General features: G+C 47.2%; 1 protein-coding gene across 6 annotated transcripts in view; it reads right to left on the minus strand.

Moving 5' to 3' along the window:
* The window catches only part of KIAA0825 (KIAA0825 ortholog), a 2662507-nt gene that overhangs the window by 1312397 nt on the left and 1336644 nt on the right, over positions 1-13466 (minus strand). The gene's annotated exons all lie outside the window — the stretch shown is intronic.

Consider the following 13466-nt stretch of genomic DNA (forward strand, 5'->3'; position numbering starts at 1 on the left):
ACAAGTCAGTTCACAATCAGGAAAGGTTATTCTCTTTGCTCGCCAGTCAATTCGAGGATTGTGTGTTTCTAACCAAGGGATTCCTAGAATTACTTGAAAGTGTGGGGCCTTGATTACATCGAACACAATTGCTTCCCGATGTCCATCCTGTCCCACTAGTGTCATTTCTGTAGTGGAATGTGTTACCGGCCCTGAGGCTATTTTGGTTCCATCTACTGTAGTAATGACATCCTTGTTAACTTTTGGACGGAGAGGAAGATTAATCCTGGAGGCCAATTCACGATCTACGTAGTTTCCAATAGCTCCACTGTCGATGTATGCTCTTATAGCATGCAACCGCTGAGGCTGTTTCGGGTCCACGAGCACCATTGGCGTGACAAAATGCGAGGTCAAAGAGTCTGTTTTCAAGCTCGGTAAGCGGACCTCTACGCTTGTCGGGCTTGACCGTTTCCCGAATCAGGTTCTATTAAATTGTTGTCCGTGGCTCCAACCACCTTCTTAGGTGGCTTTACCGGGCAGTCTCGTAGAAAGTGACCAGAAGCCCTGCAATAGAGACATAGTTGCTTTTGCCGTCTTCGCTCTCGTTCCTTCTGCATCAATGGTCCTTTAACAACGCCGATTTGCATAGGTTCTGAAACATCGGTACTCTTAGGGTTAGCGTCAGTTTTGATCAGCACTCGAGTTTCGAACTTGGACCGATCTGCTTTTCTAGTTTGCAGTCTGTGGTCAAGTTGGACCACTAAGTCTATGTATTCTGCGCAGGCTTGAGGTGGATTTACTATTTGAGCTAGAACATCTTTAAGTTCTCCGCGCAGGCCTCGATGAAATAGTGTGATCCTTTTATTTTCGGCCACCCCGTTTCTACAACCAGCCTATTAAAGGTGGCAATATAAGATAAGAGATCTTGGTTACCTTGTCGTAAGGATAGTAGTTCGTTGTCAAGGGCCTGTCCCTGAGAGTGTCAAGCGAATAATCTTTCCATGCTCGCCTGGAAGCTTTGAAAATCCTGGAGGATTGGGTCATCCTGACTTACCAACGGAACAGATCAATCGGCAGCACAGCCACTGAGATAAGATAATACAAAGGCTACCTTGGTTTGATCATTAGGGAAGGCCCCAGGTCTGCATAGAAAGTGTAGGCGACATTGGTTCATAAAAACGGCATATTTCTTGGGGTCCCCCGCAAAACGTTCAGGCGGGGCCAAAGGCATGTTTCCAGGTAGATTGATTTGTACCGGGTTATTCGAAACCATTGACGAGGCATTACCCCCAGAACTAGGTAAAGGAGTTTGTCCTGCTTGACGCTGCAACAATCGTTTGGCCAGGTCATCAGTTCTTTCCTTGGATAAGATTAATTCTCTTTTGAGAGCATTAGTTTCCTGGCGGGCGGAGTGTACTTCTGCCCTTAATTCCCCCAAAAGCTGAGCCAGCTGGCTGTCTCAGAAGTTTCCATAGCGCCCGGGTGGGAAATTGTAGGTAGGCTTTGCGTTCTGTTACGCTCACCTGACTCCCACGGAGGCGCAGGTCTGGTTTGGAGTGTTGTTGCTTCTTCTATGGTGAAGCGCAGGACCCGGAAGATGGACTGGACCGGACCTTCGAATCTGGCTTGTCTGGCTCGCAGGAATATGTGTGTGTGAAAAGGGAGTATTAACAATCTGCGGGAGAAAGTATAAGCCTTCCGCTCCCTTCTCACCCCTCTACGAAACCCTCCTGCGACCCCCACGTGAAGTCTCACCTAAGGGTTTGAAAGGTTGAGCTCTCCATCCTGCTTCTCATGCAGGGGCGTGTTGTATCCAGTTACTTCACTGGGATTTTGATTGTAGAGGGTTCAAGTTTTGTTTTCCCGGTATAGTACCGTAAGGATTCTGTTAATGAATATGATTCCTCAATAATTGTCGTTGTCTCTTTTTCAGGTGCAGAAGCTATTCCGAGAATAGCTTTGGAACCGAAGATGGTGAGCTTGATGAGATTTCTTTCAGTGTCCTTGTATCAATGCGCTCACTAACTCTGATGTCTTTTTTCCCCATAGGGGCCGGGGTCTGGAAATGCCTGGATGCGGCACCGACCCGAAATAAAGATCAATCCAGAAGAAATCAGGTAAGTCTTTAATGGGCGTTGGGTAAAGTCTTTTCATGCGCCCTCTAACGCTGATGTCTCTTTTTCCCCTTAGGGGCCGGGGTCTGGAAATGCCAGGATGCGGCACCGACCCGAAATGAAGTTGGAATAACCCAACAGGTAAGCTTTGTAATGGAAATTAAGGTTTCCTTGTTTTCTTTCCCCTCTCACCTTTATTCTTGTCTTTTTCCCCCTAAGCGCGGTGATGTGGCTGCGAGCCCAGATGTCGCCCTAGAACGTGGTGGTACCTTGTACAGGTGAGTGAGATGCGGCGCTGCAGCGATCGATGCGATGTGCTTTTAAATGGATGTCTTCCTTTTCAGGACCGTCGGCGAGATGTCTGCGGAATGCGCATTTAGCAGGTAAGGACTCTTCTTTACCCTTTTCTCTTCTCTTCTCTCTTTGCAGGTGTTCCAGGATGCTGGCAGGAGTGGCAGAAGACAGAATGCAGGAGCAAACACGGTGAGCGTCCAGCTGCTAGATGCAGAACAACGCGAAGCGCGAGTTGCTGCTTGGGCGTGGCTTAAATAGCCTTCAAAGTAGTTCCAGGTATGTATCCTTCCTCTCAGGTATGTATTCCTCCCCTGACCACACCCGTGTGGTTAAGTAGTTCCAAAGATAAAGTAGTCCCATTCAGGCCTCAGAAGGCCTGGATGTTGCAGCATGGTCTGCATCAGGTAAGTTAACACTAAGCACCTTTAACACAAAGTCCCCTTTTATGAGCCTGGCGCCTATGGCGCCAGGACTGTGGCCCGATATGAGCATGGCGCCAAAGGTGCCAGGACTGAGTCCAAAGAACCCCTACTTGAGGCTGTTGTGACTTCCCTTGAAGACATGATGTCTGCCTCTGGGGTAGCTGGGTCTTGTCTGGCACCTTGGAGGTAGGCATCATGACAGACATCTAGTGGAAGTATTGAAGTTGTTGTTTTCGAAACTCGAAAAGGGACATCGACAGGGTGTACCAGTAATACTATCCCTAGTGTGACGTCCACTATACCCATGGTCCTTCACGCATCGAGGTCCTCAGATTGTTTTGTTTCTGATATGAGGTTGCATGAAGTGTACGAGAGTACTGGTGTATGAAAGCAGATATGCATCAGAAAAGCTCATATAAAAACATGTATGCACCTTCTACTCCGAGGGAGGAAGGGTGGGCGCATGTGAATCTAAGCAGATACAAGCAACAGAAATACAATTATGGTGAGTAATGAATCCCCTTCTGAGGGTTGTGGAATCTGCTTAGATCACATGCTATGCATAGATTAGCTAGCAGTGTTAGGAGAAAGTGGTGGGTTGTGAGAAGGTCCAACGGCTTAATAGATGTTTTAGAACCCCTTGTCCCACCTGAGTATCTGTTTTAGAGTGTGTGTCAACGCAGTAGTGCTGAGTGAAAGTGTGTTTTGTGCTCCATGTAGCTGCTTTACAAATAGTGTCCAGCGGGACGTTGGCGATAAAGGCCAGAGTAGCTCCTGTATCCCTTGTGGAGTGAACTCTTGGTGTGAAAGGCAGGGTTTTGCGTGATAAAGAGTAGCAGAGCATTTATGCATCTGAATATCCATCTGGAGATGGCATTCTTTGAAATGCAGTGTCCTTCTCTGCCTGGTGCTATGGAGACAAATAGTTGGTCTGTTTTCCTGAGCGGTCTGGTCATGTTTACATAGTAAAGGACGGCCCTCCTTACATCTAGGGTATGGAGTTTTTTTTCCCAGCTGAGCTAGTTGGTTTCTGGAAGAAGGCCGGTAGCTCGATTGACTGGTTTACATGGAATTTTGAAATGTACTTAGGTGAAAACCTTGGGTGTGTTTTTAAAACCAATTTATCTTTGTGGATAGTAAAATATGGGTCTTGCACTGACAATGCTTGAAGTTCGCCGACTCTCCTTATGGAGGGGATTGCCAACAAGAAAGCTGTCTTATACGTGAGATGTTTAAGGCTTGACTTATGCATAGTTCAAAGGGGGCTCCCATGAGCTTTGCAAGTACTACATTGAGGTCCCAGCCTGGTGGCGGGATAGATATAGGAGGGTGGAGTCACTTTACTCCATCCATGAATGCCTTAATGACAGGTACCCTTCACCATGATACTTTACTCTGAGAGGTGGTGTATGTGGATAGCGCTGCCAGGTGAACTTTGAGTTAAAAAACAATTCTGAGTCTAACAAGTGTAGCATGTAGTGAAGAATGTGGGTTAGAGTACATTCTATGGGGTTTATTTGTTTTGACTGTCACCAAATTACAAATCGCCTCCACTTGTCAAAATAACAGTGCCTAGTGTTTGGTTTACGTTCCTCCTTGAGGATATACATACACCTTTGTGGCAAATTGAGATGTCCAAACTCTATGACCTCATGAGCCATGCTGCCAGGTTCAGTGAGTGAGGTTGAGGATGTAATGTTGTTCCCCCGTGCTGGGAAAGCAATTTGGGCTGGCACAGGAGTTTTATTGGATTGCACATCACCAGTTTGCGCAGATGTGGATACCATGGTCGTCTCGCCCACATGGGAGCAACTAGCATAAGCGTCACTTGTTCACTACCCTGTTCATTAGTGGAGTTGGTGGAAAAGCGTATGAACATTTCTCCAACCAACTCATCCATAGGGCGTCCTCTTTGGAGTCTGGTTGGAGAAACCTGGACGCGAAGAATGGGCATTAGTTGTTTCCTCTTGTAGCGAACAAGTCTAGTGTGGGGTAGCCCCATTGTGAGAAGATGTGATCTACGACATTTCTGTTGAGTTGCCATTCGTGATCTTCTGGAAGCGTATCTCTGCTTAGCTTGTCCGCTAGGGTGTGGAGTTTGCTTGGTACATGTTGTGAAGTTAGGAACATCCCCCGTTTGAGTGCCCATTTCCATATTTTTTGTGCTAGCTTGGACACATTTGGAGAATGTGTGCCCCCCTGCTTGTTGATATAGAACATGGCAGTGGTGCTGTCTGTCAGGATCTGTATCGACTGATTTGTCAGCTGCGGTTTATGTGGTTCTGTGCTGTGATGCTAGTCCACAGCCCAAGTGCCGTGAGATGAAGGTGATGGGCCCCCCACCCGAAGAGCGATGCGTCTGTTGTAACTACCGCTTGCACCTCCGGATCATGGAAGGGTTTTCCCTGGAACAGATTTTCCTTTGTCCAACAGTATAGGGCCTGTACTAGTGTTGGCAAAACGACCACTAGGTCGCCCAACTGGCCGCTTGCCTGAGACCACTGTTTCGCCAACCACTCCTGCATCGGGTGTAAACGTAAACGTGAGTGTGTGGCCAGGTAAATGCAAGATGTCATCATGCCGAGCAAATGCATTGCTTTGCGTAGGCTTATCTGGTGGCCGGCTTGATATTGAAGTATTTGCATCAGTATGTTTCCGATTCTTTCCTCTGATGGAAAAACCAACCCTTCTTCTGTCTTTATAACATCTCCTAAGAACTGTTTGGTTTTGTTTGATATGAGGCTTGACTTCTTCTCATTTATTGAGAAGCCCAATTGAAAAAGAAGGTTGATCGTTCTTTGAGTATTCTACTTGCAAATGAGGGGAGTCTCCCCCGTGATCAATTAGTCGTCCAGGTAGGGGCACACTGGGTATGTCTCCCTGCACAGGTGAGCTGCCACCACCGCCAGTACCTTGGTGAATACCTGTGGAGCGGATGCTATACCAAAGGGTAGCACCTTGAATTGGTAGTGCTGGTTTGCTATATTGAAACGCAAGAATCTTCTGTGCGCTGGGAACATTGAAATATGAAAATAGGCATCTTTCATATCCAATGTTGTCTTCTTGTAGCGTAGTCATGCAGAATTTTTGTGGCTTGACATAGGTGTTTGCAGGGCGCAGATCTAATACTGGGCGCATTGTTAGATCTTCCTTGGGCACAAGGAAGTACATTGAATAAATACCCTTGTTTACCTGATTCGCCGGGACGATTTTGACGGTGTCCTTTAACAGCAGCACTTCCATCTCTTCTAGAAGTATGCGCTGTTCCTCCTTCGTGGTGGTATTTTGACACAGTGGAGAGTTTTTGGAGAAACTCTATGCAATAACCGCTCAATACGGTAGAAAGCACCCACTTGTCTGAGAGGATTCCCCCCCATGCGTTGGTGAAGTGCGCTTTACGTCCTGCTACTGGAGTGACACAGGAGGGGACCTGAAGTGGGTGGTCATTGCTTTGGGGTGTGGATCCACCACTGGAGGAGGAAGAGGACCTGCCCCGGACTCAAGATCTTCGCTGGAATCCCTAAGAGGATTGGCCTTGATTGGAATCCCAGGATGAACCCTGACCCTGGTTATAACCACTTCCTCTTTGCGACATTTGCCCCTTGAAACGATGAAAATGATGACTTCTCCTTTGGCCTAAGGGCTTGTTTGTAAACTGACCTAGCGACTTCAAGGTGTCATATAGTCTTCCTTTACCGTTTTGAGAGCATCTTCTACCACTTTGCCAAAGAGAACATTAGGCTCAATCGGCATATTGAGGAGGGTTGCCTGTGTCTCTAAGTTAAAACCTGGCTGTGCAGCCATGCGTGGCGCTTTATCACTGTTCCTTCTGCGATAATTCTACCAGCATTATCCGCTGCGTCTAAATTATTTTTAAAAATACAGTTAGATACAGCCTTCCCTTCCGCTACTGCAAGGGACAGTTTGGATTTTAGTGGCTGTGGAGCCGAGGCCATTAATCTGGATATTTCATCTCACTTGTGGCAGTTGTAGCTGGCCAGCAGAGTGGTATTATTGGCAATTCTTGCCTGATATGCCGCCGAGGTAGCGACTTTCCTTCCAAAAGTGTACATCTTTTTTCTCTTTCACCGGGGGTGCCTCTGATGATGCGAGAGGTGTTCCCAGCCGGGCAGAAAATGTTCTCAATACAGGGGTTTACTGCCCACGTTAGGTTTGGTGTCATTAGAGAGGGTTGTATTCTTCTCTGCACGGATTGTAATATGGGGGTGAATTGGGTCACTGCCCTTTTGTCACCCAATATATCCCCAATAAAGTCCTTGTCGACTAGTGTCTCTTGTGCCGGGATTTGAAAATGATCAGCTGCCTTGAGGAGCAGGTCATTAAATTGAAGCTGGTTATCGACCGCGGAGTCCGCCACCGGCAGATCGGCATGATCTGGAGAAGGTAAGACATAAATGTCCTCCTCGTCGTCACCATAATAATGACCAACCTCTTGTAAGTCCTCTTGACCCTTACAGTCCAAAAAGGCTCCAGTGTCCTGGAGGCTTAGGTCGGGGTCATCAAATTGAAACTGGTCTGGGGTGTCTCTGTAAGTGCCCTCTTTGATGGGGTAGTGCTGTTGCCCCACTAACGTGAGGTGGGTTCTCAAGTTATGAAGAGATTGAGGATTTTCTTTTAAAAAATCTCCAATAAAAGACATACGTCTCATAACACAGTCTATGTTTCAGCAGACCACTGTGAAGAACTTGGGATGACTGCAGGTGGGATAACTGCCGGAGTGTGAGGTGGTTCAGGAGTAGGCTGCTTCTTGTGTTTCATAGCTGCAAACATATTTCCCTCCCCCAGGGTAACTTTCTCTCTTTCTTTATGTGACTGGTGCTTCAAAGTGTGATGTTTCGAAGTCCGGCTTCTTAGCAGTGTCTCAGGGATGTGTTTCTTAACCAGATGAGACAGTTGCAGGGATGTAGCAAATTTCGACGTGGGTGAGGGATGTTGTTTTTCGGCAGAGGTCGGAGCCATCGCTGCATCCTTCGGCATTCGGTTTCTGGCTGTATGTTTAGACACAGCGTACAAATTGGATTTGTCTGTTGATTTCGGGGGCCTGTCGTGAGGCGAACGCGAATGCCCAGAGGACAGGGAACTGGTGGACCTTCCCCTTGACGTTGTGTGTGGCCGTGTGGTCAAAGCTGTTGATTTAGGGCCTTGGGTTGTGTCCTTTGTGTGGTGCGACTTTGTGCTGATGCAGCCGGGTGTCGTCCCCGTAACAGCGCCGCTGGCGTGTCTGGTGGGGTCAGGGGCTTGCACGTGGGAATCCGAAGTTTGCCTTCTTCGTCACTGAAGATGCTGATGCTGCCGTCACCCAAAGCACTTCCCACGTCCATGGCGCCTCGGCCTGCAAGGCGTGGTGGGCCCAGCCCTTTGTCTTGCAGTCCTTAAATGTTTTAGGCTTAAAAAGCTTGCAAGCTTTACATCAGCCCTCATCGTGATCCATCAAAAGACAAAAGTTGCACACTTTTTATTACACTTTGGGCAAGTTTTAAAGGGTGTATTCTACATGTCCAATTGGAAGGGCAGCCTGGCGATTAGAAAGGGGAGTAAGGGAAATCTGCATTCAATATGTATCCACCCCCCACTCTCCCTATTGTCTGGGCCAAGGCCCGAGGCAGTGGAAGATTGTCAAAGCAAGTTGTGCAGTCAATGAGTTTTGTTCTTGAAACCTTTGTCGAAGTTGTTTGTCGAAGAAATAGCTATTAAAGGACAGACATTTTTTCAGAATAAAATGGCACTAGCCAGAAAGGAAACTCCGCTTTTAGCGGTTGAAGACGATGGCGGACAAAAACAATCTGAGGGTCCTTGACGCGTAAAAGACCATGGGTACAGTGGACGTCACATTAGGGATAGTATTACAGGCACGCCCTGTCTACGTACCTTTTCGGGTTTCACAGCTTCCATTAGATGTCGGCCTATGCATAGCATGTGATCTAAGCAGATTCCACAAGCCTCAGAAATATATATAAGACCCTGAACAGAATCCGGCCCCTATGATTGAGGAAGTCGACCAGTTTACGTGTTACTCAGACCACAAAATTAACGGTGCCAAGTCAGAATTGTTCCCATTCACAGATGGGACTAAGGTGCCTGATGATCTCATGGGATTCCAGTGGATTCCACTTTAAATATCAAGGAATACTGGTCTCCAGAGCACACCACACCCTGCATTCTGAAAATCATGAGACTTATCTGGGCTGCATTGTTACTGAATACTAAGGGCTGGGCTCCCCCTGTCTCCATGTACAGGTGGCTATCTATCCTAAAAATGATAGTGGTTCCAAAATGATTCTATTACTTCAGCAATGTCCCTATATGGGCCAGCCACAGGTTCTTTAATGGGCTACGATCTCTGTTGGTAGATTTTGTATGGAGGGCAGGGGTGGCTCGGATGAGCCCTATAACGAAGGGGGCTTGGCTGCCCCGGATTTTGAGTTATATTATAGAGTTGGCAGGCACAGTTCGCTGGTCACTGATACTCTCCAGACCCAGTGCACTGGGCACTGGAGCATTATGGCACGGCACCCACTGACCTTAAATTGGTCATTTTCATGGACTGATATGTGGACTCCAGCCCTTTTGATGCGGTCGGCACAACTGTGAATGCGTGGGCCAGGTTGTTCTGAAGGTTAGGGGTGACTGCCCCATATAATGGTGTAGTTCTCCTATGGAACTTTCCTGGGCTTCCTCCTACATTTGACCCAGATGTTCAGGTGTCCTGGAATGACAGACAGTTGGCTATGAGAGACCTGCATCCGGGTGGGGACGATTTCTCACTGTGGAAGAGTTTGCAGGGAAATAGCCTTATACAAATATTGCAATATTATCAGAAGAGTGCGGCTGTCTGATGCAGGTGCCTCTCGTTCTCCCAGGAGCCAGAAATGCATAAATGTATAGAGACAACAGTAGCGGGTGGCGACACAAGAGACTGGTCTTCAGGCTGTAAAGGCTGGTTCAGGCTGGCTAAATCCCCAGGAACAGGGCGCTGGCAAAGTGAGAAAGGGATCTGGGAGTGGAGATACAGGATGTTCAATGGCAGAAATATTGTCTTCTCAACAGGGATGTTTCGATGAATGTAAGATTCCGTCTTATACAGTTCAAGACATTGAATCAGCTGTATTACACACCGGCTATGTTGGTCTGGTTCTCATCAGAAGTCAATGGTGAATGTGTAAAGAGCGGGGGGGGGAGGGGCGGACTCGTTTCATATGGTTTGGGACTGCTCATTGATCATAAAATTCTGGCAGGACATTGTGGAACTGCTGAATGAGAAGGTAGATATTCCACCCACCCCCGATGCTAACCCCCCCTAGGTACCTTCTATGTGATATTGGGAAGGTTTCAATGACTAAAAAGATTCTTTAACATTGCATGCATTGTTGCGGAAATATTTATAGTAAAACATTTGAAAAAAGCTCTTATGTGCACGGAATGTCTTAGGGACCTTACATATGCCAATGAGCAGTAAGAGGGTTATTTATGTGGCAATGGTTGTGCCAACATGTAGGCCAAAAGACATCTGGAGTCCGTTCCACAATTACCTGGCATGTGCGCAGCACGATGATGATTCGGAGCTGGGAGAGCCCTGAGTGAACAATTTTGCATCCGCTGCAAACCAGAAGCATGCTACTGGCGTGGGGATTGATGTACATGTATAAAATGTTGTAATTGATATGTAATACAGCTGATTATTCCGGAAACTGTGCAATGTGATTCACACCATGTCTGGTTTACAAATAACGTTTTTTTTTTTTAAGTCTCCACTGGAATTCATTTGCTAGAGGCAATGCTTGTTCCAATTTTCCCAAAATTGCCATCTCATATATGGAAACTGGTACACATTTTGCCTTTCAACTTCTTCATTAATGTTCATTTGCTGGCAATAATATTAACTCCAACTTTCCCCATATTGACTTATCTTATATGAGGATTGCTACAAATTCTAGCATTCTAAGTTACTTGGTCAGTCTTCAATTGTTCATATGCCTTTCAGCACGCCCTGGGGTCCCCAAAACCCATGGGCAGACTCACAAGTGTTTCATGGCATATCTGAATTGTGGCACGTTGATGCGGTGAAGCTTTTTCTCTCGGAAGGCTTCCCCTGCTTTGCAGACCCTCATTCAGCTCTCTCACCAGCTCTATGTACCTCTGCGGGTAGCACTCTTGCTGCTCACCACGACTGCATGCCCAACAACACCCCGTTGATGATGCCGGTCTTCCAGTGGTCCCTCTAAGACACCTGCTGCGCTTCTCCTGGTCCCGCAACTGTCCGGTAAATTATGCTCCCAAGCGGTTGCTTGGAAGAGCTTGCCTCTCTCAGCGCATTCCATTTCCATGCATCTGCTTCTGCCTTCAGTAGTTCTTCCTGCTTCGCTCGCTCTGCATCCCTCTCCTCCACCTCCACTTCTCAGTTGCAGGTGTTCACCATGTTTAAATGTCTCACGCAGCTGATTTCCATTATAACAACTAGTCCGCACATATAGCTTGGTGTTTCCTTCAATCCACAAACAAGGATCAATTAACAGGTAGTCCAGTGGTCTGAGGTTTTTCTAAAGGTATAGATATATATATATATATATGGACCATAATAACAAAATAACAAGGGGGGGGGTTAAGGTGAACCTGAGAGGTGTCGGCATAGCTTCTCACCGCTCATAATCATCTTCTCCTTACCTGGGTTTCTGTTCACTACATATCTTTTTTTCTTCAAATTAAGTCAAACAGGGGTTATTGATTATGGGCCTGGTGCTCATGTTTCACACATCTCTTCTGTCTCGTTAGCCCAGAAAGGTCACTATCAATCTCTGTACAGTTATTACCCCACAGCTCTCTTCAGGGTGGATTTCCCTAATCACTCCCATTCTCTTAGCAAAAGGCCTTTCTTTATCTGTCGGCTTTCTTGGCTGAGGATGACCTTTAACTTATAGGGAATGTTGGAGATATTTCCCTCGCAGTTCTAGGATACTTGGCTGGGGCATCAGACCAAGTAATGGAGCTCACTCTTGACAAGTCTCGGAAGGATAGCTCAGAGGCCAACGTGCTCGCCTTAGACGCAAGACGACACGGAGCACCACAGGTTCGATCCCCAAGTCTGCGCTTAGAAGCCTCTGGGTATTAAGCGCGTTATAAATAACCTATCCTATCATATCAAGGGGTCAGGTTGTACTGAGACCATTCTTTATCCTTCCCTGGTTGCTTTCTAGGCCCCTCACCACCTCCTTTGTCCTGTGTCCTGCCCCTATCTGCCACCAGCCAACTCTGCCTTCTTTCCCTCAACACTTTGCCACATGATCATACCTCAAGGAACCTTCTTCCTGGCTTCTTTTTCCTCCTTACTCTCCTGGTGCTTCAACTGGACTTTTTCGATGCTCTATCACATGCGTGTTCCTCTTTCTGTGTCAGGATCACCCTTACTCGGCTTAGGGACTGGCTTGTTCTTTCACATCACCCTGTTGGTGCGAGTCCTTATCACTTTCTTGTTCCTCGCCACATTATACTCAACCTCCTCCTCACTCCAGCTCCTGGTGTTCCCTCTTGTGCGTGTCCCTCCTCCTGCCCCCAGGTTCATCCTTCTTAGGGTCAGAGAATGCCTCTTCCTCCTCCTATCCGGTCACCCTCCTTCCTACTACTACTCTTCTTCTTAACACACCTCCTTAATTGCCTCCTTATTCTCTGTTAGCTCCTCCTTAGTAAACTCCCCCTCCTCCTTGGGTTACTCTTCATTAAGTACTTGTTTTCTCCACTATTCAAAAACGACTACTTAACCCAATCTTTAATGTTCCTTCTCTCCTCTTCCTTCTCCAGTCCTCTATCAACCTCCTCCATAATCCAACCTCTGATGCGTTTTACCTCTTATGCCTTTGGCTCACCTTCCTCCTCCTCCACTCTCCAACTCCTACTCTTCTCGTCTCTCTCTTTGATCTCTCCTCCAGCCTCGTCCCTTCTTCAAATACCCACATCACATTGAGCTCACAATCTTTTTATATAAGTGGCTTACCCTCCCCAGGGATGGCTCTTGGTCTAGAAGATGCAGGTGTGTGATATTTTGCTGTTGTGGGTTACATTGATAAAGCTAACTCCATGGGTGCTTTTTGCAGTCTCTTTTCCTGTGTCAACAGGCCCCGACACCTTTTCCACCATAGGCGAGCCTTTCTACAGTCTGATCACCATCTTGGATGGCCAGAATTGATAAGCACAGGAAAAGCCTGTGGTGCAGGAGTGCATCATCCAATGGCTCTCTCCCTCCATAGCGGCAACGTAGTCACCTGCAGTAGGCAGCTAGTTCGGAGGTGCGAAGGACTGCATTTGTGGACCCTCACTTTTCTTTCCTGGTTAGGGCAGACACTGCTTACCGCTCCATTTGCTAATGTGGTAAATACATGCATGGCTTTTTGGCTTCCCATATTATGGGTTTTTCTGGCGGGTTACCCAACTGAGAATGGTAGGTATAATGGTGATGTTTCTTTAACTCTTACGAACTAAAGGGGTTCTTTCCAGGTTCTGTCCAAAAGGGTTCACTTGCGGTGTTCCCCTGATTACCGTTAGTGTCATGTTGGGGGTGCTTAGGGGTCTGCACCAGGTGCAGCATAACAGGGATTTTAGTGGCCCCCAGACCCTTTGGCAACACCACCATTCAGCTCCTTGGTTA

The sequence above is a fragment of the Ambystoma mexicanum genome, chromosome 6p, assembly GCF_040938575.1.
Source record: "Ambystoma mexicanum isolate Mex_15411 chromosome 6p, UKY_AmexF1_1, whole genome shotgun sequence".
Classification (NCBI taxonomy): domain Eukaryota; kingdom Metazoa; phylum Chordata; class Amphibia; order Caudata; family Ambystomatidae; genus Ambystoma; species Ambystoma mexicanum.